The 12,700-nt window shown below is 36.1% G+C and overlaps 1 pseudogene; it reads left to right on the top strand.

Moving 5' to 3' along the window:
* The first annotated feature begins 135 nt into the window (after positions 1 to 135).
* Positions 136 to 12,693, top strand: LOC142635816 (putative F-box/LRR-repeat protein At4g15060; annotated as a pseudogene).
* Positions 12,694 to 12,700: the final 7 nt, after the last annotated feature.

The following is a 12,700-nucleotide window of genomic DNA, read 5'->3' as shown; positions in this document are numbered from 1 at the left end:
AATTTTGTAACAGTACTACTAAAAAAAAATCTTTGTTTTGCATTTGGGAGGCACCACATGGAAATGGACCAATGTCTTTTTATTATTATTATATAAATTGGAAAATTCTACAAGAAAACAGCTGCAAATAGACCAATGCAAGAGCCTTATGAGAAAGCAATTCAGTAATTGGTCTTTGACTTATTAACAAGTTAGAGCTTATGAATGTTTGGTTTACGTGGTGCAATAGGAACTAAGAAATCAAGTAATCTACTAGCAATCTATCAAGTAACCTACCAATAATGAATAAAAAAAAAAAAAATCTACCAGCAATTTTTGAAAAAGAAATCAAGAACCCTAACTATCAAAATCGTAACTATTGTTTAAATGAAGAGAGAAAATCTTCAATATCCTTCACATGGGTTTTGATCGGACTGCCATCTTCTCTTAATGCTGAGAATTTCACGAGTTAATCTTGATGGAGTGGACCACAATCTTGAACAAAGGGTATATGGGTAAATGGTTTTTTTTTTTTCCTCAAAGGAAAGTGTTTTGATTCAATTGCTATTGTTTTTTTGAGTGGAATAGTGTTAGAGTAACAGCAGGGACAGAGGTGGGTAACGTTTGGTTAACAGATTAGATTGCAGGTAGGCAAAGTGCCAATTTTAAATCACAGATGGATAAAGTGTTTTTTTGAGCGAATCATAGGTGGACAAAGTGTAATTTCCCCTAATAATTAAGTAAATGACAATAAATATGACTAATGTTACATCAACAATTTCATAAGCATATTTTTTAATTGATTTTTTGTTTGTGTTTACGGGTTGACATTTTTTATAAGATTTATCTATGACTCTCTATATAGATTATTATTATTATTTTTTTGTGTGAAATAATCTGTTTACACAAACTTAAAGAAAAGAGAAGAGACAATATAACACAAGAAATTTTACGTGGTTCAACAATACGTCTACGTTAACGAGAGGCAAATGAAATAAAATTTCACTATAATTTGGAGATTACAACATAAGCTTGAAGGCATTCTCATAAACCCAAATTCGTTTCTCTTTAAATAAATAAATACAGAACATCCTATTGTATTTACCCAAAAGTTGATTATAAATTTTGAAAATCTAACCGTTGGATTGTATGTTTTTATCATATTTTTCATGCTTGCAAAATTTTAAGAAAATCAAAGATGAATTGGTATGTCATCAAAAAAATGTTAAAATTTTAAATTTTTGTAATCTAAAATTGTGTATAATAAATAAGTTTATTAGTTGAATAGTAAATAACATCTAATTTGAACGAAACACATTTGAAATTTGGTTAACATCATGAAATTTGGATCATAAGCTTTTGATGCCTCACAATTTTACCTATCCAATATATTATTTTTAGATAAGTTTAAATTATATTATATATTTCAACATTCCATAAGAATCTTCCCAGATCTTTATTTTTTATTTTTTATTTTTTATTTTTTATCTACTTCTTCCCAGATCTTCAAAAGATAGAAAGGATAGTTTTGCACATGTAACAAAACACAATCATAAAAAATACATATTAATAATTATCATAATTATTAAATTTCAAATTTAACTAAATTTATTTAAAAAAAATTATATTTTGTTATACTTTCTTGTACGTTACATAGATTATTGATTAATTAATTTCTTTTATTATGCACTAAGTTTTTACTTACATCCCTCGCTCAAAAAAAAGTTACTTGTGTTTTGCTTTGTTTTGTATTTTTTTTTTAATTTTAATTTTAATTTTTAAGGAAAAGATAAGAAGGAGGAGGAGGAGGAGGAGGAGGAGGCGGTTACTTGGTTAATTGGTATTTGAACGGTTAGACCTATCTAATTTAAGTTTCACATACAGTAAAGCAACCTTTGGCCTTTTTGAATATACATTAATATCAGTTTTGTTAAGTCTTTTCTTCTCTTTTCGTGTGCGTTAAATATTTAATATTAAAAAAAAAGAAAAGAAAGTAAAGTGACCTTAGATGAGCCAATTTTTAACCGGGTCTAATCTGCATTCTGCAGGCCTAATTAATTGCTTGTCTATTACTATAAAGAAGGATAGAGTCATAAAAGGTAAAGTAAAGAAACTCAAATCACTATTCACTACTGTTGACTGTTGAGTTGAGAATGGAGGAGGAACAAATCTCTGGTTCTATCAACAGCTTCCCTGACCGACCCAACCATAATTCCAGCCTTGATATAAACCCCAATAATTATTATTATGATGATGAAGAAGAAGAATCATCATCGAGCCATAATCATCGATCCAGACGAAGCAAACACGCACCAATCTTAGAAGAAGAAGAAGATCGAATCAGCGCCTTACCTGACTCGATCCTTCTCAGCATCCTCTCCTTCTTGCCCATTAAAGGCGCTATCAAAACGGGCGTTTTATCCAAAAGATGGGCCTCTCTTTGGACCTCCCTTCCCTCTCTCAGTTTCGATTCTGGTTACTTCGAATCCTTAGAAGATTTCACCAAAGCTCTTACACAGGGCTCACAAACTCACAAACTTCGATATTGAATTCGATTGCGATTACGACCCAGTACTTAATCCTCGCCTCGATCTTTGGGTTCGGTTCGCCACAAATGCCAGAGTAGAAAAACTTAGTCTACACTTGCGGGGTCCTGATTGTCTCGATCTTGACAGATACCGATTGCCTCAGCATCTCTACGCCAACATATAAAATTTTAATCGACTATCTATCTATGCACCTAGATAGATATACTTATATACTTGTAAGTATATCTATTGTTGGTAGTGTCATTGCTTGGCTAGGCCCTACATATAAAATTTTAATCAAGTATCTATCTATCAAAAAAACTCTGTTCAGTTTTGTTCGAAAATGCCCTAGGTCCTACTGGCCAAGAATTTTGAACGGAATACAATTTTGGCATTTCGGCACAGCATTTATTGCATTTTTAGTGACAAGTTATTGTACTATTCAAGGTAGTCGGAAAGGTGACCTTATGAGGCCAAGGCCTTGTATCGCTCGAGGTGAAGTGCGACATTCTTAATATATTTATTATACATATAGTGTATTAAAATATTATAATGAAGTGTTTTTCAATGTGTTTTATGAAGAAATTAGGTCTATCAAATCATTTCAAATAGGATTAACATGGATTAGGGCCTTTAGGCTCTATTAGTTATTTTAACAATAGGATTTACAATGAGCTTCTATATATCAATAAGTTTTACAACAAATTTTTGCAAATTAAGTTAAATAACAATAGGTTTTATAACATTCCTTTTTAAATTAATATCTAATAGTAGATTCACAACAAACTTCTATAAAAAAAAAATTTTAAATTATAATTAAAAAAAAAAAAAATGAGGTTCTCACCTTAGTGCCTTTTTCATGGCTTAAGGCAGTAGCCTTGCTCGCCTAGGCTCTAAAGGCTAGCGCCTCACTAAAGCCTTGCCTGTGCCTTTGACTACAATGGTACTATTTGATATTGCTTTAAAGATTTTATATTAACAACCAAAATGAAAAATCACCATACTCTCTGTTGTGAGTTGGGCTTGGAGACTAAGGTTGTTGTGTTTGTGAGTTAGGCTTTTTTTTTTGGAGCACGTTGATTTTAATCCAAGTTGTAATCAATCAACAATTAAAGGACTGGATATTATTGGTCCAATTTCATGAGCTCAACTTTTGAGTTAGAGACACCTTCTTTTAGTTTCATGATAAGATGTAGGGCACTTGTTTCAGTGCCAAATAATGAATCATCATGATAAAGTATAGGTTACACATGTTTGATAATTTGTTCTGCTGATGTATTAGAGACACCTGCTTTTAATTTCATGATAACAGGGCACTTGCTTTAGTGCCAAAGAATGATTCGTCATGGTAATCTGTCAACTCATAATCAAGGTCTTGGCTTTCCAAAAAGGGCTTTTTTTATTTCATTGTCTGCATATGGGATATATTGACATTTATGTAAGTTAGTTTTCTGTAAAACATGTAGCTAAATTGTTCACTGGCGAGGTATATTATGATTGGTTGTGTTATTTTTTTCTTACATTTACTTTACCTTTTGTGTTTTGCTTCTTGCTTTGATGGACATAGGCTCTATCTATAATGACGGTGAAACATCTGCCTTCTCCATTGTCAAAGTGCAAATATTTAACGATAGCAAGCATGGGGGAATGTGATTTTCCCAACATTTTAAGCCTACTTCAAAGTTCACCTTATGTGGAGACATTGGGTTTAGACATCACATCCTGGGACTACATGTGGTTAGCGGTATGTTTTTCTTGGACCAATTTCCCGACTGTCATATAAAAAAACAATGAAGGGTTAATTTTAATCATTACTTCTTTTTTTAATTTTGGTTTAATGTGTCAATAAAGGAAGTAACAGAGCCTATGACTTTGGATAGAGTAGGATTGTGGAAAAGAATACATGTGGCCGACTCTAACTAATCTTGTTGAGGATCTATAGCTAACCCAAAAAATTTGGGATCATGGATTTTGTTGTTGTTGTAGTGCAATGTGTCTAAATATTTAGGGGTCAAATGATTCCCTCGAGGAGAGTTTGGCCCCCTTAAGTCCTTGACATAAAGAGTTAATGTTGATTGTCAACCTCTTTTAAGTGGTTGCTTTGTGGACTATTTACGAAAAACCTTCTCATTGACAATGCATCTTTATTTTACAACAAAGACTTCAGTGGTAGATTTTTGAAAATCTGTTTGTTTGAAAAGGAGGTCATTCATTGCTAAATTTACCATCCAGACTTCTTACTTATAAAAAGAAAAAAAGAAGCTATCCAGAATTTCTAGCATAGGCAATGAAAAGCCAATTTTACTTTACTTTAATTTATTTTTTAGTGTAAGGGCAATTATGTTAGTTTCTTGTTTCTGAAAATTGGCTATTCTAATAGTCCATTAAGTCTTATTTTGGTTTCTTTCAGTTTAGGGGTTTAGTTTCAGCTTAGTCATCTGCTTTCATTTTGAGAATGATATTATTTTTTCTTGCCAAAAGTTATGATGCTTTGTTTGAAGCTTGTGTGATATATTGTGATGCTTAGAAGTTTATTTTTTATCTTTAAATTTTTTCCAACTTGAAATTTAGCACACACACATTGATTTATCACCCTTTAAACCTTAAAATCCAAAACATCAAAATCCTAAAGTGTTAATTATACTTTACTCATTTGTGCTATGTGCCATTTTAATGTTGTCTACCTGTGGTTTGAAAAGTGTCACTTGCCCATTTAGAGGCTAGTTCTGTTATATAGCAGTTACCCACCTCATCACTTTCATCATTAAAAACATGCAAAACCTATAAAAAACAAAGTAATTAAGATCTGAATAGGGTATTTGTAAAGATTGTGAAAGTTGCTTAAAAAATTTCATCTTTCCCTATCTTTCTTTGATTTTGCCCCCAAATTGAAACTTGGCCTTAAAGAAACTTGAAGATTTTGTCAAAGTTTCTTCCTTCCTCACCGCTTGTGCCTACATTGATAGCATTTTCAACTTTGATCTCCATACGTCTAAAAGCATCAACAAATTCCTTCCACAGGGAAATTCAATCCCATCCCAACCTTAAAACCGTAACAAAGTCAATGCCTATTAATAAGGTAGTGAACATAACAATTGAATAGGTCCATAACTCCCTATCACAAATGGCAACTCTTTGCTCAAGAATTTGAGATTTATGTTTATTCTGATGCCTTCATGAACCAATCCCAGATCCAGTTTGGTCTTATTTTCCTTCCCCACTCAAACCCATTCGATCCTTGACTAGGAAATCACTTCAGCGAACACTTGCTCAAACTTAGCCTTATAAAAAATCCATGACGATATGAATCCTTCAGTAAGCACCCTAGTTTCAAGCCCTTGAACATCCTGTATCACATATCAAACCCCAATCAAATTTTTATTGCTCCTTGGCAAAAATTGATTTAATAAAACTGGATGTTTGTGTAAAAGTTTGATATGAGTAGCAGGATTCGAGGTCAGCTAGGCCTCCTAAAGAATAGAATAGAATTGAGAAAGTAAGGAAAAAAATGAAAGGAATACAAGTTTGTTCTTATTGCCTGCAGATTCAATACAATCAATAGCTATTTATACAAGTGTACAAATGCTCACTGCCACTAACTAACGACTGCCAGCTGTAGTAACTAACTCTGCCCCCTCATCATCAACTAACTAACTAACATCCAACTGCCATAACAGCTACACTAATCTCCCTAATTAGCAGTAATCATGATCAACTGAATTAATGCTGAATTTATGCCTAAGCTGAACTAATGTCCAAGCTGGTCTCCTAACAAATTCCCCTCCTTTAGAACACCTTGCCCACAAGGTGAGGGAACTGCAGCTGAAGCTGATGTAAATTCAGCCAAGTAGCATCCTCTTTAGTTCCTCCCTGCCACTGAATGAGAGAACCTGTGTGAAGTCCCCTATTTCTGAGCTGATGGTACCTTTCCTGCAATACAGCTATCGGCTCTGGAAAAGGGTACCTTCGGAGTTCACTGATGGAAGGGTGGAACTTGGTGTCATCTGCTGGCCAAGCTTAGCCTTGAGGCATGAAACATGAAATATTGGATGAATTTGAGAACCAGGAGGTAAGTCTAGCTTGTTGGCAACTGTCTCTATCTTCTGCAGCACCTGGAATGGGCCATAGATCCTTGGAGACAAGTTACTAAAGGCCTTATGAGAAATGGATTTCTGCTTATAGGGCAGTAACCTCAAGTACACCCAATCCCCCACAGAGAATGATCTTTCTGATATGTGCTTATCAGCATGCAACTTCATTCTTTCCTGAGCACTGATAAGATTGGACCTGAGTAAAGAAAATAGCTCCTGCCTGGATTTCAATTGAGCATCTACTGCCTCAACTAACAACTTTAGTTGTGCCAGGCATATAATCAAGCAATCTTAGAGGTGGGTAGCCATATAGGACTTCAAAGGGAGTGAGATTAGTAGAAGTATGGAAGTTGGTATTAAACCAATACTCTGCTAATGGAAGCCACTCCACCCAGCTGTGAAGCTTGTCAGCAGCAAAAACCATGAGATATTGCTCCAAGCTCTTATTTACCGCTTTAGTTTGGCCATCTATCTGAGGGTGAGAAGCAGCAGAAATGGCTAATTTTGCTCCTTGCAGCTTCATCAATGCAGTCCAAAAATGTGAAGTGAAAATTGGATCTATATCACTCACAATTGAAGAAGGCATTCCATGAAGCTTGAAGACAAACTGCATGTATAAGGCTGCTACCCTTGAGGCTGTTTAAGGGTGTGCTAGGGGAATGAAGTGTACATATTTAGAGAACCTGTCCACCACTACCAAAATGACATCCTTCTGTTGAGATTTAGGTAAACCCTCCACAAAATTTATGCTAATGTCAGGCCATGGTCTTACTGGAATAGGTAAGGGCTGCAGTAAACCAGCTGGTTTACAAGTCTTAGTCTTCACCCTTTGGTAAGTATCACACTCCCTAATGTGTTTCTTCAAATCCTTTTTAATTCCTGTCCAGTAGAAGTCCTGTTGGAGTTTGTGTAAAGACTTAAAGTATCTTGAATGTCCCCCTAAGGGTCCATTATGGATCTGGTGCAACACGGTGGCTTTAAGATCACCTTGAATTCCCAAGCCTTCCCTTGTACAACAAAAAACCATTCTACAAGGAGAAGCCTTTGGAAGCTTGTTCCCCACTCTGTAATGATTGAAGTAATCCTTGCACCCTCTGGTTAGTTTCATAACTAGTCTTCAAGTCTGCAAGCCAAGTGGGAGTAGGAAAGGAAATGATGCAACTAGTGCTCACTGGACCAAAATAGGTATCATCAACAACTTGTAACAAGCTAGCATCTCCCTCTGAAGTGGCTGTGTCCCTTCTAGACAAGGCATCTGCCACCTTGTTCTCCTTGCCCTTCTTATATTCTACTATGAAATCATAACCAAGCAACTTGGTGATCCTTTTTTGTTGTGCTGGTGTACCAATTCTCTGCTCCAATAAGTATTTCAGACTTTGTTGGTCAGTCTTAACATAGAAAGGTTTGCCCCAAAGATAAGTTCCAATTCTTTATTGCAGTCACCAAGGCTAGCAATTCTTTTTCATAAGTAGATAAGGAAAGACTTCCCTTCAAAACTTGGCTGTTTAAGGCAATGGGCCTCTGGTCTTGCATTAGGACAAGACCTAAGCCTTGGCCAGAAGCATCACATTCTATGGTAAATGGCTTGTTGAAATCTGGTAAAGCCAGCACTAGGGGGTTAGAGTCAGCTAACTTGAGTTGAACAAATGAGTGCTCAGCCTCATCAAACCATGAAAAGTAATCTTTCTTCAGCAAGGCTGTTAATGGAGCTGCAATTTGACCATAACCCTGCACAAGCTTCCTGTAATACGCAGTGAGACCAAGAAATCCCCTCGAGGCCTTAACATCAGTAGCGGTAGGCCATTGCTGCATAGTAGCAGTCTTCTTAGGGTCAGCCTTCACACCTTCACCTGAAATAAGATGTCCAAGGTACTCTACCTCTAGACAAGCAAACATGCACTTGGATCTCTTTGCATACAAATGATGTTCAGCTAATATGCTTAAAACAGTTCTGAGATGATTAACATGATCAGCCAAAAACTGACTGTGCACCAAAATGTCATAAAAAAAAAGTACCAACCTCCTAAGATATGGCTTGAAAATATCATTCATCAAGGACTGAAAAGTAGAAGGGGCATTGGTCAAGCCAAAGGGCATGACCAAGAACTCATAATGCCCTTCATGAGTCCTAAAGGCTGTCTTAGGAATGTCATCTTCCCTCATTCTGATTTAGTGGTAACCAGACCTCAAGTCCAATTTAGAAAAATAAAAAGCACCATGGAGTTCATCTAACAATTCATCTATAACAGGTATTGGGTATTTATCTTTAATTGTTTCATGATTAAGTGCTCTATAGTTTATGCACATTCGCCAAGAACCATCTGGTTTCCTGACCAGAAAAATAGGAGAGGCAAAAGGACTTTGGCTATTCTTGATTTGGCCAACCTCCAATAATTCTTTGACAATCTTTTCTATTTTAGCCTTTTGATAGTATGGATACCTGTAGGGCCTCTGACAGATGGGTTGTGCTCCATTCTTCAAGTTGATTTGGTGCTCATGCCTTCTTAAGGGAGGTAACCCAACTGGTGTGTCAAAAACTCCACTGAACTCCTGCAATAGAGCTTCAATCTCTGCTGGATAAACACTCTGTCATGCACTTGCAGTTGGCCCTTGCACTGAAATGTGAACTAACAATCCTTTCTTGGGTGGTTCTTTTAAGAAATTGTCACCATCTCGAAACTGGAATCTGCAGCCTACATGCCCTGTAACAGAACTTGATGACCACAATACATAAATGACATAGTCAAGAGCTTAAAGTCCCAAATAATAACCCAAGAGTACTGAGCCATTGGGTTCCTAAGACCTGCAATTGAACATAAAATTTTTGGCCTTGTATCACAACTAAAACATCACTACAAAGACCATGAGTTTTGATTATGGTTCCATTAGCTACTTTTACATCAAGAACTTGAGTAGTATCCATTGGAATGTGTAGTTTAGAAAGCAATGAAACATCAATAAAATTGTGTGTACTACCAGAATCTAAAAGAATTACTAACCCTTCTATTTCAATTCTGCCCTTGACCCTCATGGTTCCTGGAGTAGGATTACCAATGAGAGCATACAAGGTAATTTCTGCTTCCTCTCCACGACTGTCTTGCAGCACTGCTTCTGCTTCTAACTCTCCATTCAATTCTGTAATCACCTTGGTTCAATTCTGGTCCAAAATCTAACCCTTCCAACAAAAAACAACTTATCCCCCTTGCATTTATGTTCTGGAGACCACTTATCATCACAGTTGTAACACAATCCCTTCCTTCTTCTTTCTTCCACTTGAGCTGGAGAAAGCTTCTTAATTGGCAACCTGATCTTGGTTTCATTGCCTGCAGTCAGTTTAGGGGCCCCAAGAATAGAGGGTCTGATCTGTTCTTGGACATTCTTGGAATTCTTCTTGTTTGCTAGCAAAAATTCTTCTTGAATCTTAGCCAACCCAAAGGCTGCATTCAAGGTAGGAGGATTCAACATCTTCCCTGGTAGCCTGGTTTCATCCCTCAATCCACTCAGAAAGCAACTGAGCTTGTGCCATGGAGACAATTCCTTGATTCTATTTGATAAAGCCTCAAATTCTGGCTTTTATGCAACCACTGTTGTTGATTGCCTCAATCTTGTTAAAGCTTCCATAGGGTCATCATAGGCTGTTGTCCCAAACCTGATCTGTTGAGCTTCAATCAAGGTTCCCCAATCTTCAAACAACCTAGTGTCTTCACCTTCTTGGAACCAACACTAATGCCTCCCCATCCATATGAAATGAAGCCAATAATAGTTGCTCATCGAGAATTGTGTTGTAGTACCTGAAATACTGATCGGCCTTATAAATCCACCCAATAGGCTCCTCTCCTGAAAATCGTGGAAATTCTAATCTCAAGGGTTTGGAGATAGCAAGAATTGTTGAAGTGTTTGATAGAATTTTGTGGTTTCTTGGGGTCTGTTGCCTAGTTGCTTCTAAAGAATTCAGCTTTTGCAGAATTGCATTGAGTTGCTGATTCATTTTATTTAAGGTGTGAGTATGGATGTGGGTGATCTTGTGGATTTTCTCAATATCTTTGGCATGGTGATCTGAGGCTGTGTGAAGAGAAGCAATGGATTCATTGAGGACAGCTTGAGATCGTGTTTCTACCATTGATTGTAGGATACCAATTGTAAAAGTCTTATATGAGTAGCTAGATTCAAGGTCAGCTAGGCCTCCTAAAGAATAGAAGAGAATTAAGAAAGTAAGGAAGAAATGAAAGGAATACAAGTCTGTTCTTATTGCCTGCAGATTCAATACAATCATTAGCTATTTATACGAGTGTACAAATGCTCACTGCCACTAACCAACTACTGCCAGCTGTAGTAACTAACTCTACCAGCTGTCCCCTCATCATCAACTAACTAACAAACATCTGACTGCCATAACAGCTACACTAATCTCCCTAATTAACAGTAATCATGATCAACTGAATTAATGCTGAATTAATGCCTAAGCTGAACTAATGCCTGAGCTGGTCTCTTAACAATTTGCATAGACCTGCTTGAAGATTCAAAGTTGAGTTAGCATCTGGCATCTTCAAAACAATCTGTGCCTTACCCTGCACATCAAATTATTATTATTATTTTTATAATCTGCCCTGCACATCAAATTAGATCTATGATATTTGGACACAAACACAACACAAGTGTTATGTTTCAGCTTGGACATAGCATGTTAGAGACAGCAACTTGTTAAAATTCAGACCATACATACGTCGCTAGACCAGCATACTTGGCACAAAGAGAAGGCATTTCTTTTTTTTTTGATTGGTAAGTGAAAAATAGAAAAGGCATTTCTCATACATTAGTTAAGAAACTCTTCTAATCTTGGTACAAAGAATGCTTTGTGGTTTTAGATTCATAAGGGGAAGCTCATTTGAATGATTTTAGGGGACAAGAGCATGTTCAGTGAGGATGAGATTCATGGAGGCAAACCATTTTTTTATATGAATAGTGTTCTTGAGTCAAAACATAAATAACTTCCACAATTTTTACAAATAACCCTTTCAGATCTTATTTCTTTGATTTTTTCTAAGTTTTTTATTTATAATTTTAATGTTTTTAATGGTGGAAGTGATGAAGTGGGTAACGGCTACATAACGGAGCCAACCTTGGGTGAGTAGATTGGCTCTTTTAAAACCACGCGTAGGCAACATTACAAAGACCCAAACTATAGGTGGGCAAAGTGTAAGTAACCCTATCTATCAAATAGCCTCTAATACCCCCATAAGATACTGTGCACGTGTTATTGTTACAGCCTTGGAACAGCAGCCCAAGTTTTAGTATTTGTTTGGATCTGCGTCCGCGTCTACGTGTTTGCTTTTTTTTTTTCTTTTTTTTTTGCGTGTCACTGTGCAAGCACTATTCACGCATTGTTCATGTACGTTTCAACAACTTTTTCATTAAAAATGGGTCTCATGGTACTATTCACACATTTAAAAATTATTTTGCTACAGCATTTTCAGTTTTCAGTTTTTAGCAATAAGTTCTATCTAAACGGACCCTTAGTTTTTCACCTTTGTTGCGTTCTCAAATCCTACTACTCCTTTAGTCCTTTTCTCATTGGAAATTCTATGATATTGCTATTTTCCAGTCTTTTTGCTACCAAAACCTAACCCTAAATCCTCAAAATCTAAGTTGTCCAAAGTTAACTCATGAATTCCAAATCTGATTTGGTTTGTTCCCTTGTCCTACGTGAACTCTGTTATGATATGTTAAAATATCATAATTTGAAAGTGAACTGCAAAACATGCTAATGTGCTTTTATTTTGCAGCGTGTAAGACACTCTGATGTAGACTATGTAGTGAAGAAATCAAAGGAGATCTATTTCAAGTCTTTGCTACTACACCTCAAATCTGTCAAGATTTTATGTTCTGCAGAAACCTTCCACAAAAAGGAATTCATTTTAGTGGTAAAATTTCTACTTAAGAATGCAAAGGTGTTGAAGAAGATGGTTATCACTAAACCATGGGCTATGCAAAATCCAACACGTAATATGCTGCAGGAATCTCTACAAGTGGCAGAAAAGTTGTTAAGCTTTCCTAGATCCTCTTCTAATGCAGTGGTTATGTTCCAATATCAGTAAAATCATT

Source organism: Castanea sativa, chromosome 5 (genome assembly GCF_040712315.1).
Source record: "Castanea sativa cultivar Marrone di Chiusa Pesio chromosome 5, ASM4071231v1".
NCBI classification, from domain to species: domain Eukaryota; kingdom Viridiplantae; phylum Streptophyta; class Magnoliopsida; order Fagales; family Fagaceae; genus Castanea; species Castanea sativa.
Note: the sequence above shows the minus strand (reverse complement) of the source record. Positions and strands in the feature narration are given on the sequence as shown.